The sequence below is a fragment of the Pongo pygmaeus genome, chromosome 8 (genome assembly GCF_028885625.2).
Source record: "Pongo pygmaeus isolate AG05252 chromosome 8, NHGRI_mPonPyg2-v2.0_pri, whole genome shotgun sequence".
Taxonomy (NCBI): domain Eukaryota; kingdom Metazoa; phylum Chordata; class Mammalia; order Primates; family Hominidae; genus Pongo; species Pongo pygmaeus.
The window spans coordinates 41,470,024-41,497,340 of record NC_072381.2 but is presented as its reverse complement, the minus strand read 5'-3'; positions in this window follow the sequence as shown (position 1 = coordinate 41,497,340).

Here is a 27,317-nt window from a genome sequence, read left to right as displayed (position 1 = left end):
TTTCCCAGCATAGGCCTCAAAGCCCTCCAAATATCCACTTGCAGACTCTACAAAAAGAGTGTTTCAAAACTGCTCTTTCAAAAGGAAGGCTCAAGTCTGTGAGTTGAATGCACTCATCACAAAGAAGTTTCTGAGAATGCTTCTGTGTAGTTGTTATGTGAAGATACTTCCTTTTCGAGCACAGGCCTCAAAGCGCTCGAAATAAACACTTGCAGATTCTACGAAAGGAGTGTTTCAAAACTGTCCTATCAAAAGAAACGTTCAAGTCTGTGAGTTGAATGCCGTCATCATAGAGAAGTTTCTGAGAATGCTTCTGTGTAGTTTTTAGGTGAAGATAATTCCTTTTCCAGCATTGGTGTCAAAGCGATCCAAATAAGCACTTGCAGATTCTACAAAAGGAGTGTTTCCAAACTGCTCTATCAGAGGGAATGTTCAAGTCTGTGAGTTCAATGCAGTAATCACACAGAGGTTTGTGAGAATGCTTCTGTCTAGTGTTTAGGTGAAGATATTTCTTTTCCCAGAATAGGCCTTAAAGCGCTCCAAATTTCCACTTGCAGATTCTACAAAAAGAGTGTTTCAAAACTGCTCTTTCAAAAGAAAGGCTCAAGTCTGTGAGTTGAATGCACTCATCACAAAGAAGTTTCTGAGAATGCTTCTGTGTAGTTCTTATGGGAAGACACTTCCTTTTCCAGCATAGGCCTCAAAGCGCTCGAAATAAACACTTGCAGATTCTACAAAAGGAGTGTTTCCAAACTGCTCTATCAGAGGGAATGTTCAAGTCTGTGAGTCCAATGCAGTAATCACACAGACGTTTGTGAGAATGCTTCTGTCAAGTTTTTATGTGAAGATATTACCTTTTCCAGCATAGGCGTCAAAGCGATCCAAATAAGCACTTGCAGATTCTACAAAAGCAGTGTTTCCAAACTGCTCTATCAGAGGGAATGTTCAAGTCTGTGAGTTCAATGCAGTAATCACACAGACGTTTGTGAGAATGCTTCTGTCTAGTGTTTAGGTGAAGATATTTCTTTTCCCAGAATAGGCCTTAAAGCGCTCCAAATTTCCACTTGAAGATTCTACAAAAAGAGTGCTTCAAAACTGCTCTTTCAAAAGAAAGGCTCAAGTCTGTGAGTAGAATGCACTCATCACAAAGAAGTTTCTGAGAATGCTTCTGTGTAGTTGTTATGTGAAGCTACTTCCTTTTCCAGCATAGGCCTCAAAGCGCTCGAAATAAACACTTGCAGATTCTAGGAAAGGAGTGTTTCAAAACAGTCCTATCAAAATAAACGTTCAAGTCTGTGAGTTGAATGCACTCATCACACAGAAGTTTCTGAGAAAGCTTCTGTGTAGTTTTCAGGTGGAGATATTTCCTTTTCCAGCATAGGCGTCAAAGCGATCCAAATAAACACTTGCAGATTCTACAAAAGGAGTGTTTCCAAACTGCTCTATCAAGAGGAATGTTCAAGTCCGTGAGTAGAATGCACTCACCACAAAGAAGTTTCTGAGAATGCTTCTGTCTAGTTTTTATGTGAAGATATTCCCTTTTCCAGCATAGGCGTCAAAGCGCTCCAAATAAACACTTGCAGATTCTACAAAAGGAGTGTTTCCAAACTGCTCTATCAGAGGGAATGTTCAAGTCTGTGAGTTGAATGCACTAGTCAGACAGAAGTTTGTGAGAATGCTTCTGTTTAGTTTTTAGGTGAAGATATTCCTTTTCCCAGCATAGGCCTCAAAGCCCTCCAAATATCCACTTGCAGACTCTACAAAAAGAGTGTTTCAAAACTGCTCTTTCAAAAGGAAGGCTCAAGTCTGTGAGTTGAATGCACTCATCACAAAGAAGTTTCTGAGAATGCTTCTGTGTAGTTGTTATGTGAAGATATTTCCTTTACCAGCATAGGCCTCAAAGCGCTCGAAATAAACACTTGCAGATTCTACGAAAGGAGTGTTTCAAAACTGTCCTATCAAAATAAACGTTCAAGTCTGTGAGTTGAATGCACTCATCACACAGAAGTTTCTGAGAATGCTTCTGTGTAGTTTTTAGGTGAACATATTTCATTTCCCAGCACAGGCCTCAGAGCGCTCCAAATATGCACTTGCAGATTTTACAAAAAGAGACCTTGAAAACTCTTCCACGAAAAAGAGGCTTCATCTCTATGAGTAGAATGCTCTCATCACAAAGAAGTTTCTGAGAATGCTTCTGTCTAGTTTTTATGTGAAGATATTTCCTTTTCCAGCATTGGCTTCAAAGCGCTCCAAATAAACACTTGCAGATTCTACTAAAGGAGTGTTTCCAAACTGCTCTATCAAAAGGAATGTTCAAGTCTGTGAGTTGAATGCACTAATGACACAGAAGTTTGTGAGAATTCTTCTGTCTAGTTTTTAGATGAAGATATTTCTTTTCCCAGAATAGGCCTTAAAGCGCTCCAAATATCCACTTGCAGATTCTACAAAAAGAGTGTTTCAAAACTGCTCTTTCAAAAGAAAGGCTCAAGTCTGTGAGTTGAATGCACTCATCACAAAGAAGTTTCTGAGAATGCTTCTGTGTAGTTGTTAAGCGAAGATACTTCCTTTTCCAGCATAGGCCTCAAAGCGCTCGAAATAAACACTTGCAGAATATACAAAAGGAGAGTTTCAAAACTGTCCTGTCAAAAGAAACGTTAAAGTCTGTGAGTTGAATGCACTCATCACAGAGAAGTTTCTGAGAATGCTTCTGTGTAGTTTTTAGGTGAAGATATTTCCTTTTCCAGCATAGGCGTCAAAGCGATCCAAATAAACACTTGCAGATTCTACAAAAGGAGTGTTTCCAAACTGCTCTATCAGAGGGAATGTTCAAGTCTGTGAGTTCAATGCAGTAATCACACAGACGTTTGTGAGAATGCTTCTGTCTAGTGTTTAGTTGAAGATATTTCTTTTCCCAGAATAGGCCTTAAAGCGCTCCAAATTTCCACTTGCAGATTCTACAAAAAGAGTGTTTCAAAACTGCTCTTTCAAAAGAAAGGCTCAAGTCTGTGAGTTGAATGCACTCATCACAAAGAAGTTTCTGAGAATGCTTCTGTGTAGTTCTTATGTGAAGATACTTCCTTTTCCAGCATAGGCCTCAAAGCGCTCGAAATAAACACTTGCAGATTCTACGAAAGGAGTGTTTCAAAACTGTCCTATCAAAATAAACGTTCAAGTCTGTGAGTTGAATGCACTCATCACACAGAAGTTTCTGAGAATGCTTCTGTGTAGTTTTTAGGTGAACATATTTCGTTTCCCATAACAGGCCTCAGAGCGCTCCAAATATGCACTTGCAGATTCTACAAAAAGAGAGCTAGAAAACTCTTCCACCAAAAAGATGTTTCAACTCTATGAGTAGAATGCACTCATCACAAAGAAGTTTCTGAGAATGCTTCTGTCTAGTTTTTATGTGAAGATATTTCCTTTTCCAGCATAGGCGTCAAAGCGCTCCAAATAAACACTTGCAGATTCTACTAAAGGAGAGTTTCCAAACTGCTCTATCAAAAGCAATGTTCAAGTCTGTGAGTTGAATGAACTAATCACACAGAAGTTTGTGAGAATTCTTCCGTCTAGTTTTTAGGTGAAGATATTTCTTTTCCCAGAATAGGCCTTAAAGCGCTCCAAATATCCACTTGCAGATTCTACAAAAAGAGTGTTTCAAAACTGCTCTTTCAAAAGAAAGGCTCAAGTCTGTGAGTTGAATGCACTCATCACAAAGAAGTTTCTGAGAATTCTTCTGTGTAGTTGTTATGTGAAGATATTTCCTTTTCCAGCATAGGCCTCAAAGCGCTCGAAATAAACACATGCAGATTCTACAAAAGGAGTGTTTCAAAACTGTCCTATCAAAAGAAACGTTCAAGTCTGTGAGTTGAATGCCCTCATCACAGAGAAGTTTCTGAGAATGCTTCTGTGTAGTTTTTAGGTGAAGATAATTCCTTTTCCAGCATAGGTGTCAAAGCGATCCAAATAAGCACTTGCAGATTCTACAAAAGGAGTGTTTCCAAACTGCTCTATCAGAGGGAATGTTCAAGTCTGTGAGTTGAATGCACTACTAAGACAGAAGTTTGTGAGAATGTTTCTGTGTAGTTTTTAGACGAAGATATTTCTTTTCCCAGCATAGGCCTCAAAGCCCTCCAAATATCCACTTGCAGACTCTACAAAAAGAGTGTTTCAAAACTGCTCTTTCAAAAGGAAGGCTCAAGTCTGTGAGTTGAATGCACTCATCACAAAGAAGTTTCTGAGAATGCTTCTGTGTAGTTGTTATGTGAAGATATTTCCTTTACCAGCATAGGCCTCAAAGCGCTCGAAATAAACACTTGCAGATTCTACGAAAGGAGTGTTTCAAAACTGTCCTATCAAAATAAACGTTCAAGTCTGTGAGTTGAATGCACTCATCACACAGAAGTTTCTGAGAATGCTTCTGTGTAGTTTTTAGGTGAACATATTTCATTTCCCAGCACAGGCCTCAGAGCGCTCCAAATATGCACTTGCAGATTTTACAAAAAGAGACCTTGAAAACTCTTCCACGAAAAAGAGGCTTCATCTCTATGAGTAGAATGCTCTCATCACAAAGAAGTTTCTGAGAATGCTTCTGTCTAGTTTTTATGTGAAGATATTTCCTTTTCCAGCATTGGCTTCAAAGCGCTCCAAATAAACACTTGCAGATTCTACTAAAGGAGTGTTTCCAAACTGCTCTATCAAAAGGAATGTTCAAGTCTGTGAGTTGAATGCACTAATGACACAGAAGTTTGTGAGAATTCTTCTGTCTAGTTTTTAGATGAAGATATTTCTTTTCCCAGAATAGGCCTTAAAGCGCTCCAAATATCCACTTGCAGATTCTACAAAAAGAGTGTTTCAAAACTGCTCTTTCAAAAGAAAGGCTCAAGTCTGTGAGTTGAATGCACTCATCACAAAGAAGTTTCTGAGAATGCTTCTGTGTAGTTGTTAAGCGAAGATACTTCCTTTTCCAGCATAGGCCTCAAAGCGCTCGAAATAAACACTTGCAGATTCTACAAAAGGAGAGTTTCAAAACTGTCCTGTCAAAAGAAACGTTAAAGTCTGTGAGTTGAATGCACTCATCACACAGAAGTTTCTGAGAATGCTTCTGTGTAGCTTTTAGGTGAAGATATTTCCTTTTCCAGCATAGGCGTCAAAGCGATCCAAATAAACACTTGCAGATTCTACAAAAGGAGTGTTTCCAAACTGCTCTATCAGAGGGAATATTCAAGTCTGTGAGTTCAATGCAGTAATCACACAGACGTTTGTGAGAATGCTTCTGTGTAGTTTTTAGGTGAAGATATTCCTTTTCCCAGCATAGGCCTCAAAGCCCTCCAAATATCCACTTGCAGACTCTACAAAAAGAGTGTTTCAAAACTGCTCTTTCAAAAGGAAGGCTCAAGTCTGTGAGTTGAATGCACTCATCACAAAGAAGTTTCTGAGAATGCTTCTGTGTAGTTGTTATGTGAAGATATTTCCTTTACCAGCATAGGCCTCAAAGCGCTCGAAATAAACACTTGCAGATTCTACGAAAGGAGTGTTTCAAAACTGTCCTATCAAAATAAACGTTCAAGTCTGTGAGTTGAATGCACTCATCACACAGAAGTTTCTGAGAATGCTTCTGTGTAGTTTTTAGGTGAACATATTTCGTTTCCCATCACAGGCCTCAGAGCGCTCCAAATATGCACTTGCAGATTCTACAAAAAGAGAGCTAGAAAACTCTTCCACCAAAAAGATGTTTCAGCTCTATGAGTAGAATGCACTCATCACAAAGAAGTTTCTGAGAATGCTTCTGTCTAGTTTTTATGTGAAGATATTTCCTTTTCCAGCATAGGCGTCAAAGCGCTCCAAATAAACACTTGCAGATTCTACTAAAGGAGAGTTTCCAAACTGCTCTATCAAAAGCAATGTTCAAGTCTGTAAGTTGAATGAACTAATCACACAGAAGTTTGTGAGAATTCTTCCGTCTAGTTTTTAGGTGAAGATATTTCTTTTCCCAGAATAGGCCTTAAAGCGCTCCAAATATCCACTTGCAGATTCTACAAAAAGAGTGTTTCAAAACTGCTCTTTCAAAAGAAAGGCTCAAGTCTGTGAGTTGAATGCACTCATCACAAAGAAGTTTCTGAGAATGCTTCTGTGTAGTTGTTATGTGAAGATATTTCCTTTTCCAGCATAGGCCTCAAAGCGCTCGAAATAAACACATGCAGATTCTACAAAAGGAGTGTTTCAAAACTGTCCTATCAAAAGAAACGTTCAAGTCTGTGAGTTGAATGCCCTCATCACAGAGAAGTTTCTGAGAATGCTTCTGTGTAGTTTTTAGGTGAAGATAATTCCTTTTCCAGCATAGGTGTCAAAGCGATCCAAATAAGCACTTGCAGATTCTACAAAAGGAGTGTTTCCAAACTGCTCTATCAGAGGGAATGTTCAAGTCTGTGAGTTGAATGCACTACTAAGACAGAAGTTTGTGAGAATGTTTCTGTGTAGTTTTTAGGCGAAGATATTTCTTTTCCCAGCATAGGCCTCAAAGCCCTCCAAATATCCACTTGCAGACTCTACAAAAAGAGTGTTTCAAAACTGCTCTTTCAAAAGGAAGGCTCAAGTCTGTGAGTTGAATGCACTCATCACAAAGAAGTTTCTGAGAATGCTTCTGTGTAGTTGTTATGTGAAGATACTTCCTTTTCGAGCACAGGCCTCAAAGCGCTCGAAATAAACACTTGCAGATTCTACGAAAGGAGTGTTTCAAAACTGTCCTATCAAAAGAAACGTTCAAGTCTGTGAGTTGAATGCCCTCATCACAGAGAAGTTTCTGAGAATGCTTCTGTGTAGTTTTTAGGTGAAGATAATTCCTTTTCCAGCATTGGTGTCAAAGCGATCCAAATAAGCACTTGCAGATTCTACAAAAGGAGTGTTTCCAAACTGCTCTATCAGAGGGAATGTTCAAGTCTGTGAGTTCAATGCAGTAATCACACAGACGTTTGTGAGAATGCTTCTGTCTAGTGTTTAGGTGAAGATATTTCTTTTCCCAGAATAGGCCTTAAAGCGCTCCAAATTTCCACTTGCAGATTCTACAAAAAGAGTGTTTCAAAACTGCTCTTTCAAAAGAAAGGCTCAAGTCTGTGAGTTGAATGCACTCATCACAAAGAAGTTTCTGAGAATGCTTCTGTGTAGTTCTTATGTGAAGACACTTCCTTTTCCAGCATAGGCCTCAAAGCGCTCGAAATAAACACTTGCAGATTCTACAAAAGGAGTGTTTCCAAACTGCTCTATCAGAGGGAATGTTCAAGTCTGTGAGTCCAATGCAGTAATCACACAGACGTTTGTGAGAATGCTTCTGTCAAGTTTTTATGTGAAGATATTACCTTTTCCAGCATAGGCGTCAAAGCGATCCAAATAAGCACTTGCAGATTCTACAAAAGCAGTGTTTCCAAACTGCTCTATCAGAGGGAATGTTCAAGTCTGTGAGTTCAATGCAGTAATCACACAGACGTTTGTGAGAATGCTTCTGTCTAGTGTTTAGGTGAAGATATTTCTTTTCCCAGAATAGGCCTTAAAGCGCTCCAAATTTCCACTTGCAGATTCTACAAAAAGAGTGCTTCAAAACTGCTCTTTCAAAAGAAAGGCTCAAGTCTGTGAGTTGAATGCACTCATCACAAAGAAGTTTCTGAGAATGCTTCTGTGTAGTTGTTATGTGAAGCTACTTCCTTTTCCAGCATAGGCCTCAAAGCGCTCGAAATAAACACTTGCACATTCTAGGAAAGGAGTGTTTCAAAACAGTCCTATCAAAATAAACGTTCAAGTCTGTGAGTTGAATGCACTCATCACACAGAAGTTTCTGAGAAAGCTTCTGTGTAGTTTTCAGGGGGAGATATTTCCTTTTCCAGCATAGGCGTCAAAGCGATCCAAATAAACACTTGCAGATTCTACAAAAGGAGTGTTTCCAAACTGCTCTATCAAGAGGAATGTTCAAGTCCGTGAGTAGAATGCACTCATCACAAAGAAGTTTCTGAGAATGCTTCTGTCTAGTTTTTATGTGAAGATATTCCCTTTTCCAGCATAGGCGTCAAAGCGCTCCAAATAAACACTTGCAGATTCTACAAAAGGAGTGTTTCCAAACTGCTCTATCAGAGGGAATGTTCAAGTCTGTGAGTTGAATGCACTAGTCAGACAGAAGTTTGTGAGAACGCTTCTGTTTAGTTTTTAGGTGAAGATATTCCTTTTCCCAGCATAGGCCTCAAAGCCCTCCAAATATCCACTTGCAGACACTACAAAAAGAGTGTTTCAAAACTGCTCTTTCAAAAGGAAGGCTCAAGTCTGTGAGTTGAATGCACTCATCACAAAGAAGTTTCTGAGAATGCTTCTGTGTAGTTGTTATGTGAAGATATTTCCTTTACCAGCATAGGCCTCAAAGCGCTCGAAATAAACACTTGCAGATTCTACGAAAGGAGTGTTTCAAAACTATCCTATCAAAATAAACGTTCAAGTCTGTGAGTTGAATGCACTCATCACACAGAAGTTTCTGAGAATGCTTCTGTGTAGTTTTTAGGTGAACATATTTCATTTCCCAGCACAGGCCTCAGAGCGCTCCAAATATGCACTTGCAGATTCTACAAAAAGAGACCTTGAAAACTCTTCCACCAAAAAGAGGCTTCAACTCTATGAGTAGAATGCTCTCATCACAAAGAAGTTTCTGAGAATGCTTCTGTCTAGTTTTTATGTGAAGATATTTCCTTTTCCAGCATTGGCTTCAAAGCGCTCCAAATAAACACTTGCAGATTCTACTAAAGGAGTGTTTCCAAACTGCTCTATCAAAAGGAATGTTCAAGTCTGTGAGTTGAATGCACTAATGACACAGAAGTTTGTGAGAATTCTTCTGTCTAGTTTTTAGATGAAGATATTTCTTTTCCCAGAATAGGCCTTAAAGCGCTGCAAATATCCACTTGCAGATTCTACAAAAAGAGTGTTTCAAAACTGCTCTTTCAAAAGAAAGGCTCAAGTCTGTGAGTTGAATGCACTCATCACAAAGAAGTTTCTGAGAATGCTTCTGTGTAGTTGTTAAGTGAAGATACTTCCTTTTCCAGCATAGGCCTCAAAGCGCTCGAAATAAACACTTGCAGATTCTACAAAAGGAGAGTTTCAAAACTGTCCTGTCAAAAGAAACGTTAAAGTCTGTGAGTTGAATGCACTCATCACACAGAAGTTTCTGAGAATGCTTCTGTGTAGCTTTTAGGTGAAGATATTTCCTTTTCCAGCATAGGCGTCAAAGCGATCCAAATAAACACTTGCAGATTCTACAAAAGGAGTGTTTCCAAACTGCTCTATCAGAGGGAATGTTCAAGTCTGTGAGTTCAATGCAGTAATCACACAGACGTTTGTGAGAATGCTTCTGTGTAGTTTTTAGGTGAAGATATTCCTTTTCCCAGCATAGGCCTCAAAGCCCTCCAAATATCCACTTGCAGACTCTACAAAAAGAGTGTTTCAAAACTGCTCTTTCAAAAGGAAGGCTCAAGTCTGTGAGTTGAATGCACTCATCACAAAGAAGTTTCTGAGAATGCTTCTGTGTAGTTGTTATGTGAAGATACTTCCTTTTCGAGCATAGGCCTCAAAGCGCTCGAAATAAACACTTGCAGATTCTACGAAAGGAGTGTTTCAAAACTGTCCTATCAAAATAAACGTTCAAGTCTGTGAGTTGAATGCACTCATCACACAGAAGTTTCTGAGAATGCTTCTGTGTAGTTTTTAGGTGAACATATTTCGTTTCCCATCACAGGCCTCAGAGCGCTCCAAATATGCACTTGCAGATTCTACAAAAAGAGAGCTAGAAAACTCTTCCACCAAAAAGATGTTTCAACTCTATGAGTAGAATGCACTCATCACAAAGAAGTTTCTGAGAATGCTTCTGTCTAGTTTTTATGTGAAGATATTTCCTTTTCCAGCATAGGCGTCAAAGCGCTCCAAATAAACACTTGCAGATTCTACTAAAGGAGAGTTTCCAAACTGCTCTATCAAAAGCAATGTTCAAGTCTGTAAGTTGAATGAACTAATCACACAGAAGTTTGTGAGAATTCTTCCGTCTAGTTTTTAGGTGAAGATATTTCTTTTCCCAGAATAGGCCTTAAAGCGCTCCAAATATCCACTTGCAGATTCTACAAAAAGAGTGTTTCAAAACTGCTCTTTCAAAAGAAAGGCTCAAGTCTGTGAGTTGAATGCACTCATCACAAAGAAGTTTCTGAGAATGCTTCTGTGTAGTTGTTATGTGAAGATATTTCCTTTTCCAGCATAGGCCTCAAAGCGCTCGAAATAAACACATGCAGATTCTACAAAAGGAGTGTTTCAAAACTGTCCTATCAAAAGAAACGTTCAAGTCTGTGAGTTGAATGCCCTCATCACAGAGAAGTTTCTGAGAATGCTTCTGTGTAGTTTTTAGGTGAAGATAATTCCTTTTCCAGCATAGGTGTCAAAGCGATCCAAATAAGCACTTGCAGATTCTACAAAAGGAGTGTTTCCAAACTGCTCTATCAGAGGGAATGTTCAAGTCTGTGAGTTGAATGCACTACTAAGACAGAAGTTTGTGAGAATGTTTCTGTGTAGTTTTTAGGCGAAGATATTTCTTTTCCCAGCATAGGCCTCAAAGCCCTCCAAATATCCACTTGCAGACTCTACAAAAAGAGTGTTTCAAAACTGCTCTTTCAAAAGGAAGGCTCAAGTCTGTGAGTTGAATGCATTCATCACAAAGAAGTTTCTGAGAATGCTTCTGTGTAGTTGTTATGTGAAGATACTTCCTTTTCGAGCACAGGCCTCAAAGCGCTCGAAATAAACACATGCAGATTCTACAAAAGGAGTGTTTCAAAACTGTCCTATCAAAAGAAACGTTCAAGTCTGTGAGTTGAATGCCCTCATCACAGAGAAGTTTCTGAGAATGCTTCTGTGTAGTTTTTAGGTGAAGATAATTCCTTTTCCAGCATAGGTGTCAAAGCGATCCAAATAAGCACTTGCAGATTCTACAAAAGGAGTGTTTCCAAACTGCTCTATCAGAGGGAATGTTCAAGTCTGTGAGTTGAATGCACTACTAAGACAGAAGTTTGTGAGAATGTTTCTGTGTAGTTTTTAGGCGAAGATATTTCTTTTCCCAGCATAGGCCTCAAAGCCCTCCAAATATCCACTTGCAGACTCTACAAAAAGATAGTTTCAAAACTGCTCTTTCAAAAGGAAGGCTCAAGTCTGTGAGTTGAATGCACTCATCACAAAGAAGTTTCTGAGAATGCTTCTGTGTAGTTGTTATGTGAAGATACTTCCTTTTCGAGCACAGGCCTCAAAGCGCTCGAAATAAACACTTGCAGATTCTACGAAAGGAGTGTTTCAAAACTGTCCTATCAAAAGAAACGTTCAAGTCTGTGAGTTGAATGCCCTCATCACAGAGAAGTTTCTGAGAATGCTTCTGTGTAGTTTTTAGGTGAAGATAATTCCTTTTCCAGCATTGGTGTCAAAGCGATCCAAATAAGCACTTGCAGATTCTACAAAAGGAGTGTTTCCAAACTGCTCTATCAGAGGGAATGTTCAAGTCTGTGAGTTCAATGCAGTAATCACACAGACGTTTGTGAGAATGCTTCTGTCTAGTGTTTAGGTGAAGATATTTCTTTTCCCAGAATAGGCCTTAAAGCGCTCCAAATTTCCACTTGCAGATTCTACAAAAAGAGTGTTTCAAAACTGCTCTTTCAAAAGAAAGGCTCAAGTCTGTGAGTTGAATGCACTCATCACAAAGAAGTTTCTGAGAATGCTTCTGTGTAGTTCTTATGTGAAGACACTTCCTTTTCCAGCATAGGCCTCAAAGCGCTCGAAATAAACACTTGCAGATTCTACAAAAGGAGTGTTTCCAAACTGCTCTATCAGAGGGAATGTTCAAGTCTGTGAGTCCAATGCAGTAATCACACAGACGTTTGTGAGAATGCTTCTGTCAAGTTTTTATGTGAAGATATTACCTTTTCTAGCATAGGCGTCAAAGCGATCCAAATAAGCACTTGCAGATTCTACAAAAGCAGTGTTTCCAAACTGCTCTATCAGAGGGAATGTTCAAGTCTGTGAGTTCAATGCAGTAATCACACAGACGTTTGTGAGAATGCTTCTGTCTAGTGTTTAGGTGAAGATATTTCTTTTCCCAGAATAGGCCTTAAAGCGCTCCAAATTTCCACTTGCAGATTCTACAAAAAGAGTGCTTCAAAACTGCTCTTTCAAAAGAAAGGCTCAAGTCTGTGAGTTGAATGCACTCATCACAAAGAAGTTTCTGAGAATGCTTCTGTGTAGTTGTTATGTGAAGCTACTTCCTTTTCCAGCATAGGCCTCAAAGCGCTCGAAATAAACACTTGCAGATTCTAGGAAAGGAGTGTTTCAAAACAGTCCTATCAAAATAAACGTTCAAGTCTGTGAGTTGAATGCACTCATCACACAGAAGTTTCTGAGAAAGCTTCTGTGTAGTTTTCAGGTGGAGATATTTCCTTTTCCAGCATAGGCGTCAAAGCGATCCAAATAAACACTTGCAGATTCTACAAAAGGAGTGTTTCCAAACTGCTCTATCAAGAGGAATGTTCAAGTCCGTGAGTAGAATGCACTCATCACAAAGAAGTTTCTGAGAATGCTTCTGTCTAGTTTTTATGTGAAGATATTCCCTTTTCCAGCATAGGCGTCAAAGCGCTCCAAATAAACACTTGCAGATTCTACAAAAGGAGTGTTTCCAAACTGCTCTATCAGAGGGAATGTTCAAGTCTGTGAGTTGAATGCACTAGTCAGACAGAAGTTTGTGAGAACGCTTCTGTTTAGTTTTTAGGTGAAGATATTCCTTTTCCCAGCATAGGCCTCAAAGCCCTCCAAATATCCACTTGCAGACACTACGAAAAGAGTGTTTCAAAACTGCTCTTTCAAAAGGAAGGCTCAAGTCTGTGAGTTGAATGCACTCATCACAAAGAAGTTTCTGAGAATGCTTCTGTGTAGTTGTTATGTGAAGATATTTCCTTTACCAGCATAGGCCTCAAAGCGCTCGAAATAAACACTTGCAGATTCTACGAAAGGAGTGTTTCAAAACTATCCTATCAAAATAAACGTTCAAGTCTGTGAGTTGAATGCACTCATCACACAGAAGTTTCTGAGAATGCTTCTGTGTAGTTTTTAGGTGAACATATTTCATTTCCCAGCACAGGCCTCAGAGCGCTCCAAATATGCACTTGCAGATTCTTCAAAAAGAGACCTTGAAAACTCTTCCACCAAAAAGAGGCTTCAACTCTATGAGTAGAATGCTCTCATCACAAAGAAGTTTCTGAGAATGCTTCTGTCTAGTTTTTATGTGAAGATATTCCCTTTTCCAGCATAGGCGTCAAAGCGCTCCAAATAAACACTTGCAGATTCTACAAAAGGAGTGTTTCCAAACTGCTCTATCAGAGGGAATGTTCAAGTCTGTGAGTTGAATGCACTAGTCAGACAGAAGTTTGTGAGAATGCTTCTGTTTAGTTTTTAGGTGAAGATATTCCTTTTCCCAGCATAGGCCTCAAAGCCCTCCAAATATCCACTTGCAGACTCTACAAAAAGAGTGTTTCAAAACTGCTCTTTCAAAAGGAAGGCTCAAGTCTGTGAGTTGAATGCACTCATCACAAAGAAGTTTCTGAGAATGCTTCTGTGTAGTTGTTATGTGAAGATATTTCCTTTACCAGCATAGGCCTCAAAGCGGTCGAAATAAACACTTGCAGATTCTACGAAAGGAGTGTTTCAAAACTGTCCTATCAAAATAAACGTTCAAGTCTGTGAGTTGAATGCACTCATCACACAGAAGTTTCTGAGAATGCTTCTGTGTAGTTTTTAGGTGAACATATTTCATTTCCCAGCACAGGCCTCAGAGCGCTCCAAATATGCACTTGCAGATTCTACAAAAAGAGACCTTGAAAACTCTTCCACCAAAAAGAGGCTTCAACTCTATGAGTAGAATGCTCTCATCACAAAGAAGTTTCTGAGAATGCTTCTGTCTAGTTTTTATGTGAAGATATTTCCTTTTCCAGCATTGGCTTCAAAGCGCTCCAAATAAACACTTGCAGATTCTACTAAAGGAGTGTTTCCAAACTGCTCTATCAAAAGGAATGTTCAAGTCTGTGAGTTGAATGCACTAATGACACAGAAGTTTGTGAGAATTCTTCTGTCTAGTTTTTAGATGAAGATATTTCTTTTCCCAGAATAGGCCTTAAAGCGCTCCAAATATCCACTTGCAGATTCTACAAAAAGAGTGTTTCAAAACTGCTCTTTCAAAAGAAAGGCTCAAGTCTGTGAGTTGAATGCACTCATCACAAAGAAGTTTCTGAGAATGCTTCTGTGTAGTTGTTAAGTGAAGATACTTCCTTTTCCAGCATAGGCCTCAAAGCGCTCGAAATAAACACTTGCAGATTCTACAAAAGGAGAGTTTCAAAACTGTCCTGTCAAAAGAAACGTTAAAGTCTGTGAGTTGAATGCCCTCATCACAGAGAAGTTTCTGAGAATGCTTCTGTGTAGTTTTTAGGTGAAGATATTTCCTTTTCCAGCATAGGCGTCAAAGCGATCCAAATAAACACTTGCAGATTTTACAAAAGGAGTGTTTCCAAACTGCTCTATCAGAGGGAATGTTCAATTCTGTGAGTTCAATGCAGTAATCACACAGACGTTTGTGAGAATGCTTCTGTGTAGTTTTTAGGTGAAGATATTCCTTTTCCCAGCATAGGCCTCAAAGCCCTCCAAATATCCACTTGCAGACTCTACAAAAAGAGTGTTTCAAAACTGCTCTTTCAAAAGGAAGGCTCAAGTCTGTGAGTTGAATGCACTCATCACAAACAAGTTTCTGAGAATGCTTCTGTGTAGTTGTTATGTGAAGATACTTCCTTTTCCAGCATAGGCCTCAAAGCGCTCGAAATAAACACTTGCAGATTCTACGAAAGGAGTGTTTCAAAACTGTCCTATCAAAATAAACGTTCAAGTCTGTGAGTTGAATGCACTCATCACACAGAAGTTTCTGAGAATGCTTCTGTGTAGTTTTTAGGTGAACATATTTCGTTTCCCATAACAGGCCTCAGAGCGCTCCAAATATGCACTTGCAGATTCTACAAAAAGAGAGCTAGAAAACTCTTCCACCAAAAAGATGTTTCAACTCTATGAGTAGAATGCACTCATCACAAAGAAGTTTCTGAGAATGCTTCTGTCTAGTTTTTATGTGAAGATATTTCCTTTTCCAGCATAGGCGTCAAAGCGCTCCAAATAAACACTTGCAGATTCTACTAAAGGAGAGTTTCCAAACTGCTCTATCAAAAGCAATGTTCAAGTCTGTGAGTTGAATGAACTAATCACACAGAAGTTTGTGAGAATTCTTCCGTCTAGTTTTTAGGTGAAGATATTTCTTTTCCCAGAATAGGCCTTAAAGCGCTCCAAATATCCACTTGTAGATTCTACAAAAAGAGTGTTTCAAAACTGCTCTTTCAAAAGAAAGGCTCAAGTCTGTGAGTTGAATGCACTCATCACAAAGAAGTTTCTGAGAATGCTTCTGTGTAGTTGTTATGTGAAGATATTTCCTTTTCCAGCATAGGCCTCAAAGCGCTCGAAATAAACACATGCAGATTCTACAAAAGGAGTGTTTCAAAACTGTCCTATCAAAAGAAACGTTCAAGTCTGTGAGTTGAATGCCCTCATCACAGAGAAGTTTCTGAGAATGCTTCTGTGTAGTTTTTAGGTGAAGATAATTCCTTTTCCAGCATAGGTGTCAAAGCGATCCAAATAAGCACTTGCAGATTCTACAAAAGGAGTGTTTCCAAACTGCTCTATCAGAGGGAATGTTCAAGTCTGTGAGTTGAATGCACTACTAAGACAGAAGTTTGTGAGAATGTTTCTGTGTAGTTTTTAGGCGAAGATATTTCTTTTCCCAGCATAGGCCTCAAAGCCCTCCAAATATCCACTTGCAGACTCTACAAAAAGAGTGTTTCAAAACTGCTCTTTCAAAAGGAAGGCTCAAGTCTGTGAGTTGAATGCACTCATCACAAACAAGTTTCTGAGAATGCTTCTGTGTAGTTGTTATGTGAAGATACTTCCTTTTCGAGCACAGGCCTCAAAGCGCTCGAAATAAACACTTGCAGATTCTACGAAAGGAGTGTTTCAAAACTGTCCTATCAAAAGAAACGTTCAAGTCTGTGAGTTGAATGCCGTCATCATAGAGAAGTTTCTGAGAATGCTTCTGTGTAGTTTTTAGGTGAAGATAATTCCTTTTCCAGCATTGGTGTCAAAGCGATCCAAATAAGCACTTGCAGATTCTACAAAAGGAGTGTTTCCAAACTGCTCTATCAGAGGGAATGTTCAAGTCTGTGAGTTCAATGCAGTAATCACACAGAGGTTTGTGAGAATGCTTCTGTCTAGTGTTTAGGTGAAGATATTTCTTTTCCCAGAATAGGCCTTAAAGCGCTCCAAATTTCCACTTGCAGATTCTACAAAAAGAGTGTTTCAAAACTGCTCTTTCAAAAGAAAGGCTCAAGTCTGTGAGTTGAATGCACTCATCACAAAGAAGTTTCTGAGAATGCTTCTGTGTAGTTCTTATGGGAAGACACTTCCTTTTCCAGCATAGGCCTCAAAGCGCTCGAAATAAACACTTGCAGATTCTACAAAAGGAGTGTTTCCAAACTGCTCTATCAGAGGGAATGTTCAAGTCTGTGAGTCCAATGCAGTAATCACACAGACGTTTGTGAGAATGCTTCTGTCAAGTTTTTATGTGAAGATATTACCTTTTCCAGCATAGGCGTCAAAGCGATCCAAATAAGCACTTGCAGATTCTACAAAAGCAGTGTTTCCAAACTGCTCTATCAGAGGGAATGTTCAAGTCTGTGAGTTCAATGCAGTAATCACACAGACGTTTGTGAGAATGCTTCTGTCTAGTGTTTAGGTGAAGATATTTCTTTTCCCAGAATAGGCCTTAAAGCGCTCCAAATTTCCACTTGAAGATTCTACAAAAAGAGTGCTTCAAAACTGCTCTTTCAAAAGAAAGGCTCAAGTCTGTGAGTAGAATGCACTCATCACAAAGAAGTTTCTGAGAATGCTTCTGTGTAGTTGTTATGTGAAGCTACTTCCTTTTCCAGCATAGGCCTCAAAGCGCTCGAAATAAACACTTGCAGATTCTAGGAAAGGAGTGTTTCAAAACAGTCCTATCAAAATAAACGTTCAAGTCTGTGAGGTGAATGCACTCATCACACAGAAGTTTCTGAGAAAGCTTCTGTGTAGTTTTCAGGTGGAGATATTTCCTTTTCCAGCATAGGCGTCAAAGCGATCCAAATAAACACTTGCAGATTCTACAAAAGGAGTGTTTCCAAACTGCTCTATCAAGAGGAATGTTCAAGTCCGTGAGTAGAATGCACTCACCACAAAGAAGTTTCTGAGAATGCTTCTGTCTAGTTTTTATGTGAAGATATTCCCTTTTCCAGCATAGGCGTCAAAGCGCTCCAAATAAACACTTGCAGATTCTACAAAAGGAGTGTTTCCAAACTGCTCTATCAGAGGGAATGTTCAAGTCTGTGAGTTGAATGCACTAGTCAGACAGAAGTTTGTGAGAATGCTTCTGTTTAGTTTTTAGGTGAAGATATTCCTTTTCCCAGCATAGGCCTCAAAGCCCTCCAAATATCCACTTGCAGACTCTACAAAAAGAGTGTTTCAAAACTGCTCTTTCAAAAGGAAGGCTCAAGTCTGTGAGTTGAATGCACTCATCACAAAGAAGTTTCTGAGAATGCTTCTGTGTAGTTGTTATGTGAAGATATTTCCTTTACCAGCATAGGCCTCAAAGCGCTCGAAATAAACACTTGCAGATTCTACGAAAGGAGTGTTTCAAAACTGTCCTATCAAAATAAACGTTCAAGTCTGTGAGTTGAATGCACTCATCACACAGAAGTTTCTGAGAATGCTTCTGTGTAGTTTTTAGGTGAACATATTTCATTTCCCAGCACAGGCCTCAGAGCGCTCCAAATATGCACTTGCAGATTTTACAAAAAGAGACCTTGAAAACTCTTCCACGAAAAAGAGGCTTCATCTCTATGAGTAGAATGCTCTCATCACAAAGAAGTTTCTGAGAATGCTTCTGTCTAGTTTTTATGTGAAGATATTTCCTTTTCCAGCATTGGCTTCAAAGCGCTCCAAATAAACACTTGCAGATTCTACTAAAGGAGTGTTTCCAAACTGCTCTATCAAAAGGAATGTTCAAGTCTGTGAGTTGAATGCACTAATGACACAGAAGTTTGTGAGAATTCTTCTGTCTAGTTTTTAGATGAAGATATTTCTTTTCCCAGAATAGGCCTTAAAGCGCTCCAAATATCCACTTGCAGATTCTACAAAAAGAGTGTTTCAAAACTGCTCTTTCAAAAGAAAGGCTCAAGTCTGTGAGTTGAATGCACTCATCACAAAGAAGTTTCTGAGAATGCTTCTGTGTAGTTGTTAAGCGAAGATACTTCCTTTTCCAGCATAGGCCTCAAAGCGCTCGAAATAAACACTTGCAGAATATACAAAAGGAGAGTGGCAAAACTGTCCTGTCAAAAGAAACGTTAAAGTCTGTGAGTTGAATGCACTCATCACAGAGAAGTTTCTGAGAATGCTTCTGTGTAGTTTTTAGGTGAAGATATTTCCTTTTCCAGCATAGGCGTCAAAGCGATCCAAATAAACACTTGCAGATTCTACAAAAGGAGTGTTTCCAAACTGCTCTATCAGAGGGAATGTTCAAGTCTGTGAGTTCAATGCAGTAATCACACAGACGTTTGTGAGAATGCTTCTGTCTAGTGTTTAGCTGAAGATATTTCTTTTCCCAGAATAGGCCTTAAAGCGCTCCAAATTTCCACTTGCAGATTCTACAAAAAGAGTGTTTCAAAACTGCTCTTTCAAAAGAAAGGCTCAAGTCTGTGAGTTGAATGCACTCATCACAAAGAAGTTTCTGAGAATGCTTCTGTGTAGTTCTTATGTGAAGATACTTCCTTTTCCAGCATAGGCCTCAAAGCGCTCGAAATAAACACTTGCAGATTCTACGAAAGGAGTGTTTCAAAACTGTCCTATCAAAATAAACGTTCAAGTCTGTGAGTTGAATGCACTCATCACACAGAAGTTTCTGAGAATGCTTCTGTGTAGTTTTTAGGTGAACATATTTCGTTTCCCATAACAGGCCTCAGAGCGCTCCAAATATGCACTTGCAGATTCTACAAAAAGAGAGCTAGAAAACTCTTCCACCAAAAAGATGTTTCAACTCTATGAGTAGAATGCACTCATCACAAAGAAGTTTCTGAGAATGCTTCTGTCTAGTTTTTATGTGAAGATATTTCCTTTTCCAGCATAGGCGTCAAAGCGCTCCAAATAAACACTTGCAGATTCTACTAAAGGAGAGTTTCCAAACTGCTCTATCAAAAGCAATGTTCAAGTCTGTGAGTTGAATGAACTAATCACACAGAAGTTTGTGAGAATTCTTCCGTCTAGTTTTTAGGTGAAGATATTTCTTTTCCCAGAATAGGCCTTAAAGCGCTCCAAATATCCACTTGCAGATTCTACAAAAAGAGTGTTTCAAAACTGCTCTTTCAAAAGAAAGGCTCAAGTCTGTGAGTTGAATGCACTCATCACAAAGAAGTTTCTGAGAATTCTTCTGTGTAGTTGTTATGTGAAGATATTTCCTTTTCCAGCATAGGCCTCAAAGCGCTCGAAATAAACACATGCAGATTCTACAAAAGGAGTGTTTCAAAACTGTCCTATCAAAAGAAACGTTCAAGTCTGTGAGTTGAATGCCCTCATCACAGAGAAGTTTCTGAGAATGCTTCTGTGTAGTTTTTAGGTGAAGATAATTCCTTTTCCAGCATAGGTGTCAAAGCGATCCAAATAAGCACTTGCAGATTCTACAAAAGGAGTGTTTCCAAACTGCTCTATCAGAGGGAATGTTCAAGTCTGTGAGTTGAATGCACTACTAAGACAGAAGTTTGTGAGAATGTTTCTGTGTAGTTTTTAGACGAAGATATTTCTTTTCCCAGCATAGGCCTCAAAGCCCTCCAAATATCCACTTGCAGACTCTACAAAAAGAGTGTTTCAAAACTGCTCTTTCAAAAGGAAGGCTCAAGTCTGTGAGTTGAATGCACTCATCACAAAGAAGTTTCTGAGAATGCTTCTGTGTAGTTGTTATGTGAAGATATTTCCTTTACCAGTATAGGCCTCAAAGCGCTCGAAATAAACACTTGCAGATTCTACGAAAGGAGTGTTTCAAAACTGTCCTATCAAAATAAACGTTCAAGTCTGTGAGTTGAATGCACTCATCACACAGAAGTTTCTGAGAATGCTTCTGTGTAGTTTTTAGGTGAACATATTTCATTTCCCAGCACAGGCCTCAGAGCGCTCCAAATATGCACTTGCAGATTTTACAAAAAGAGACCTTGAAAACTCTTCCACGAAAAAGAGGCTTCATCTCTATGAGTAGAATGCTCTCATCACAAAGAAGTTTCTGAGAATGCTTCTGTCTAGTTTTTATGTGAAGATATTTCCTTTTCCAGCATTGGCTTCAAAGCGCTCCAAATAAACACTTGCAGATTCTACTAAAGGAGTGTTTCCAAACTGCTCTATCAAAAGGAATGTTCAAGTCTGTGAGTTGAATGCACTAATGACACAGAAGTTTGTGAGAATTCTTCTGTCTAGTTTTTAGATGAAGATATTTCTTTTCCCAGAATAGGCCTTAAAGCGCTCCAAATATCCACTTGCAGATTCTACAAAAAGAGTGTTTCAAAACTGCTCTTTCAAAAGAAAGGCTCAAGTCTGTGAGTTGAATGCACTCATCACAAAGAAGTTTCTGAGAATGCTTCTGTGTAGTTGTTAAGCGAAGATACTTCCTTTTCCAGCATAGGCCTCAAAGCGCTCGAAATAAACACTTGCAGAATATACAAAAGGAGAGTTTCAAAACTGTCCTGTCAAAAGAAACGTTAAAGTCTGTGAGTTGAATGCACTCATCACAGAGAAGTTTCTGAGAATGCTTCTGTGTAGTTTTTAGGTGAAGATATTTCCTTTTCCAGCATAGGCGTCAAAGCGATCCAAATAAACACTTGCAGATTCTACAAAAGGAGTGTTTCCAAACTGCTCTATCAGAGGGAATGTTCAAGTCTGTGAGTTCAATGCAGTAATCACACAGACGTTTGTGAGAATGCTTCTGTCTAGTGTTTAGCTGAAGATATTTCTTTTCCCAGAATAGGCCTTAAAGCGCTCCAAATTTCCACTTGCAGATTCTACAAAAAGAGTGTTTCAAAACTGCTCTTTCAAAAGAAAGGCTCAAGTCTGTGAGTTGAATGCACTCATCACAAAGAAGTTTCTGAGAATGCTTCTGTGTAGTTCTTATGTGAAGATACTTCCTTTTCCAGCATAGGCCTCAAAGCGCTCGAAATAAACACTTGCAGATCCTACGAAAGGAGTGTTTCAAAACTGTCCTATCAAAATAAACGTTCAAGTCTGTGAGTTGAATGCACTCATCACACAGAAGTTTCTGAGAATGCTTCTGTGTAGTTTTTAGGTGAACATATTTCGTTTCCCATAACAGGCCTCAGAGCGCTCCAAATATGCACTTGCAGATTCTACAAAAAGAGAGCTAGAAAACTCTTCCACCAAAAAGATGTTTCAACTCTATGAGTAGAATGCACTCATCACAAAGAAGTTTCTGAGAATGCTTCTGTCTAGTCTTTATGTGAAGATATTTCCTTTTCCAGCATAGGCGTCAAAGCGCTCCAAATAAACACTTGCAGATTCTACTAAAGGAGAGTTTCCAAACTGCTCTATCAAAAGCAATGTTCAAGTCTGTGAGTTGAATGAACTAATCACACAGAAGTTTGTGAGAATTCTTCCGTCTAGTTTTTAGGTGAAGATATTTCTTTTCCCAGAATAGGCCTTAAAGCGCTCCAAATATCCACTTGCAGATTCTACAAAAAGAGTGTTTCAAAACTGCTCTTTCAAAAGAAAGGCTCAAGTCTGTGAGTTGAATGCACTCATCACAAAGAAGTTTCTGAGAATTCTTCTGTGTAGTTGTTATGTGAAGATATTTCCTTTTCCAGCATAGGCCTCAAAGCGCTCGAAATAAACACATGCAGATTCTACAAAAGGAGTGTTTCAAAACTGTCCTATCAAAAGAAACGTTCAAGTCTGTGAGTTGAATGCCCTCATCACAGAGAAGTTTCTGAGAATGCTTCTGTGTAGTTTTTAGGTGAAGATAATTCCTTTTCCAGCATAGGTGTCAAAGCGATCCAAATAAGCACTTGCAGATTCTACAAAAGGAGTGTTTCCAAACTGCTCTATCAGAGGGAATGTTCAAGTCTGTGAGTTGAATGCACTACTAAGACAGAAGTTTGTGAGAATGTTTCTGTGTAGTTTTTAGGCGAAGATATTTCTTTTCCCAGCATAGGCCTCAAAGCCCTCCAAATATCCACTTGCAGACTCTACAAAAAGAGTGTTTCAAAACTGCTCTTTCAAAAGGAAGGCTCAAGTCTGTGAGTTGAATGCACTCATCACAAAGAAGTTTCTGAGAATGCTTCTGTGTAGTTGTTATGTGAAGATATTTCCTTTACCAGCATAGGCCTCAAAGCGCTCGAAATAAACACTTGCAGATTCTACGAAAGGAGTGTTTCAAAACTGTCCTATCAAAATAAACGTTCAAGTCTGTGAGTTGAATGCACTCATCACACAGAAGTTTCTGAGAATGCTTCTGTGTAGTTTTTAGGTGAACATATTTCATTTCCCAGCACAGGCCTCAGAGCGCTCCAAATATGCACTTGCAGATTTTACAAAAAGAGACCTTGAAAACTCTTCCACGAAAAAGAGGCTTCATCTCTATGAGTAGAATGCTCTCATCACAAAGAAGTTTCTGAGAATGCTTCTGTCTAGTTTTTATGTGAAGATATTTCCTTTTCCAGCATTGGCTTCAAAGCGCTCCAAATAAACACTTGCAGATTCTACTAAAGGAGTGTTTCCAAACTGCTCTATCAAAAGGAATGTTCAAGTCTGTGAGTTGAATGCACTAATGACACAGAAGTTTGTGAGAATTCTTCTGTCTAGTTTTTAGATGAAGATATTTCTTTTCCAGGAATAGGCCTTAAAGCGCTCCAAATATCCACTTGCAGATTCTACAAAAAGAGTGTTTCAAAACTGCTCTTTCAAAAGAAAGGCTCAAGTCTGTGAGTTGAATGCACTCATCACAAAGAAGTTTCTGAGAATGCTTCTGTGTAGTTGTTAAGTGAAGATACTTCCTTTTCCAGCATAGGCCTCAAAGCGCTCGAAATAAACACTTGCAGAATATACAAAAGGAGAGTTTCAAAACTGTCCTGTCAAAAGAAACGTTAAAGTCTGTGAGTTGAATGCACTCATCACAGAGAAGTTTCTGAGAATGCTTCTGTGTAGTTTTTAGGTGAAGATATTTCCTTTTCCAGCATAGGCGTCAAAGCGATCCAAATAAACACTTGCAGATTCTACAAAAGGAGTGTTTCCAAACTGCTCTATCAGAGGGAATGTTCAAGTCTGTGAGTTCAATGCAGTAATCACACAGACGTTTGTGAGAATGCTTCTGTCTAGTGTTTAGCTGAAGATATTTCTTTTCCCAGAATAGGCCTTAAAGCGCTCCAAATTTCCACTTGCAGATTCTACAAAAAGAGTGTTTCAAAACTGCTCTTTCAAAAGAAAGGCTCAAGTCTGTGAGTTGAATGCACTCATCACAAAGAAGTTTCTGAGAATGCTTCTGTGTAGTTCTTATGTGAAGATACTTCCTTTTCCAGCATAGGCCTCAAAGCGCTCGAAATAAACACTTGCAGATTCTACGAAAGGAGAGTTTCAAAACTGTCCTATCAAAATAAACGTTCAAGTCTGTGAGTTGAATGCACTCATCACACAGAAGTTTCTGAGAATGCTTCTGTGTAGTTTTTAGGTGAACATATTTCGTTTCCCATAACAGGCCTCAGAGCGCTCCAAATATGCACTTGCAGATTCTACAAAAAGAGAGCTAGAAAACTCTTCCACCAAAAAGATGTTTCAACTCTATGAGTAGAATGCACTCATCACAAAGAAGTTTCTGAGAATGCTTCTGTCTAGTTTTTATGTGAAGATATTTCCTTTTCCAGCATAGGCGTCAAAGCGCTCCAAATAAACACTTGCAGATTCTACTAAAGGAGAGTTTCCAAACTGCTCTATCAAAAGCAATGTTCAAGTCTGTGAGTTGAATGAACTAATCACACAGAAGTTTGTGAGAATTCTTCCGTCTAGTTTTTAGATGAAGATATTTCTTTTCCCAGAATAGGCCTTAAAGCGCTCCAAATATCCACTTGCAGATTCTACAAAAAGAGTGTTTCAAAACTGCTCTTTCAAAAGAAAGGCTCAAGTCTGTGAGTTGAATGCACTCATCACAAAGAAGTTTCTGAGAATGCTTCTGTGTAGTTGTTAAGTGAAGATACTTCCTTTTCCAGCATAGGCCTCAAAGCGCTCGAAATAAACATTTGCAGAATATACAAAAGGAGAGTTTCAAAACTGTCCTGTCAAAAGAAACGTTAAAGTCTGTGAGTTGAATGCACTCATCACAGAGAAGTTTCTGAGAATGCTTCTGTGTAGTTTTTAGGTGAAGATATTTCCTTTTCCAGCATAGGCGTCAAAGCGATCCAAATAAACACTTGCAGATTCTACAAAAGGAGTGTTTCCAAACTGCTCTATCAGAGGGAATGTTCAAGTCTGTGAGTTCAATGCAGTAATCACACAGACGTTTGTGAGAATGCTTCTGTCTAGTGTTTAGCTGAAGATATTTCTTTTCCCAGAATAGGCCTTAAAGCGCTCCAAATTTCCACTTGCAGATTCTACAAAAAGAGTGTTTCAAAACTGCTCTTTCAAAAGAAAGGCTCAAGTCTGTGAGTTGAATGCACTCATCACAAAGAAGTTTCTGAGAATGCTTCTGTGTAGTTCTTATGTGAAGATACTTCCTTTTCCAGCATAGGCCTCAAAGCGCTCGAAATAAACACTTGCAGATTCTACGAAAGGAGTGTTTCAAAACTGTCCTATCAAAATAAACGTTCAAGTCTGTGAGTTGAATGCACTCATCACACAGAAGTTTCTGAGAATGCTTCTGTGTAGTTTTTAGGTGAACATATTTCGTTTCCCATAACAGGCCTCAGAGCGCTCCAAATATGCACTTGCAGATTCTACAAAAAGAGAGCTAGAAAACTCTTCCACCAAAAAGATGTTTCAACTCTATGAGTAGAATGCACTCATCACAAAGAAGTTTCTGAGAATGCTTCTGTCTAGTTTTTATGTGAAGATATTTCCTTTTCCAGCATAGGCGTCAAAGCGCTCCAAATAAACACTTGCAGATTCTACTAAAGGAGAGTTTCCAAACTGCTCTATCAAAAGCAATGTTCAAGTCTGTGAGTTGAATGAACTAATCACACAGAAGTTTGTGAGAATTCTTCCGTCTAGTTTTTAGGTGAAGATATTTCTTTTCCCAGAATAGGCCTTAAAGCGCTCCAAATATCCACTTGCAGATTCTACAAAAAGAGTGTTTCAAAACTGCTCTTTCAAAAGAAAGGCTCAAGTCTGTGAGTTGAATGCACTCATCACAAAGAAGTTTCTGAGAATTCTTCTGTGTAGTTGTTATGTGAAGATATTTCCTTTTCCAGCATAGGCCTCAAAGCGCTCGAAATAAACACATGCAGATTCTACAAAAGGAGTGTTTCAAAACTGTCCTATCAAAAGAAACGTTCAAGTCTGTGAGTTGAATGCCCTCATCACAGAGAAGTTTCTGAGAATGCTTCTGTGTAGTTTTTAGGTGAAGATAATTCCTTTTCCAGCATAGGTGTCAAAGCGATCCAAATAAGCACTTGCAGATTCTACAAAAGGAGTGTTTCCAAACTGCTCTATCAGAGGGAATGTTCAAGTCTGTGAGTTGAATGCACTACTAAGACAGAAGTTTGTGAGAATGTTTCTGTGTAGTTTTTAGGCGAAGATATTTCTTTTCCCAGCATAGGCCTCAAAGCCCTAAAAATATCCACTTGCAGACTCTACAAAAAGAGTGTTTCAAAACTGCTCTTTCAAAAGGAAGGCTCAAGTCTGTGAGTTGAATGCACTCATCACAAAGAAGTTTCTGAGAATGCTTCTGTGTAGTTGTTATGTGAAGATACTTCCTTTTCGAGCACAGGCCTCAAAGCGCTCGAAATAAACACTTGCAGATTCTACGAAAGGAGTGTTTCAAAACTGTCCTATCAAAATAAACGTTCAAGTCTGTGAGTTGAATGCACTCATCACACAGAAGTTTCTGAGAATGCTTCTGTGTAGTTTTTAGGTGAACATATTTCGTTTCCCATCACAGGCCTCAGAGCGCTCCAAATATGCACTTGCAGATTCTACAAAAAGAGAGCTAGAAAACTCTTCCACCAAAAAGATGTTTCAACTCTATGAGTAGAATGCACTCATCACAAAGAAGTTTCTGAGAATGCTTCTGTCTAGTTTTTATGTGAAGATATTTCCTTTTCCAGCATAGGCGTCAAAGCGCTCCAAATAAACACTTGCAGATTCTACTAAAGGAGAGTTTCCAAACTGCTCTATCAAAAGCAATGTTCAAGTCTGTGAGTTGAATGAACTAATCACACAGAAGTTTGTGAGAATTCTTCCGTCTAGTTTTTAGGTGAAGATATTTCTTTTCCCAGAATAGGCCTTAAAGCGCTCCAAATATCCACTTGCAGATTCTACAAAAAGAGTGTTTCAAAACTGCTCTTTCAAAAGAAAGGCTCAAGTCTGTGAGTTGAATGCACTCATCACAAAGAAGTTTCTGAGAATGCTTCTGTGTAGTTGTTATGTGAAGATATTTCCTTTTCCAGCATAGGCCTCAAAGCGCTCGAAATAAACACATGCAGATTCTACAAAAGGAGTGTTTCAAAACTGTCCTATCAAAAGAAACGTTCAAGTCTGTGAGTTGAATGCCCTCATCACAGAGAAGTTTCTGAGAATGCTTCTGTGTAGTTTTTAGGTGAAGATAATTCCTTTTCCAGCATAGGTGTCAAAGCGATCCAAATAAGCACTTGCAGATTCTACAAAAGGAGTGTTTCCAAACTGCTCTATCAGAGGGAATGTTCAAGTCTGTGAGTTGAATGCACTACTAAGACAGAAGTTTGTGAGAATGTTTCTGTGTAGTTTTTAGGCGAAGATATTTCTTTTCCCAGCATAGGCCTCAAAGCCCTCCAAATATCCACTTGCAGACTCTACAAAAAGAGTGTTTCAAAACTGCTCTTTCAAAAGGAAGGCTCAAGTCTGTGAGTTGAATGCACTCATCACAAAGAAGT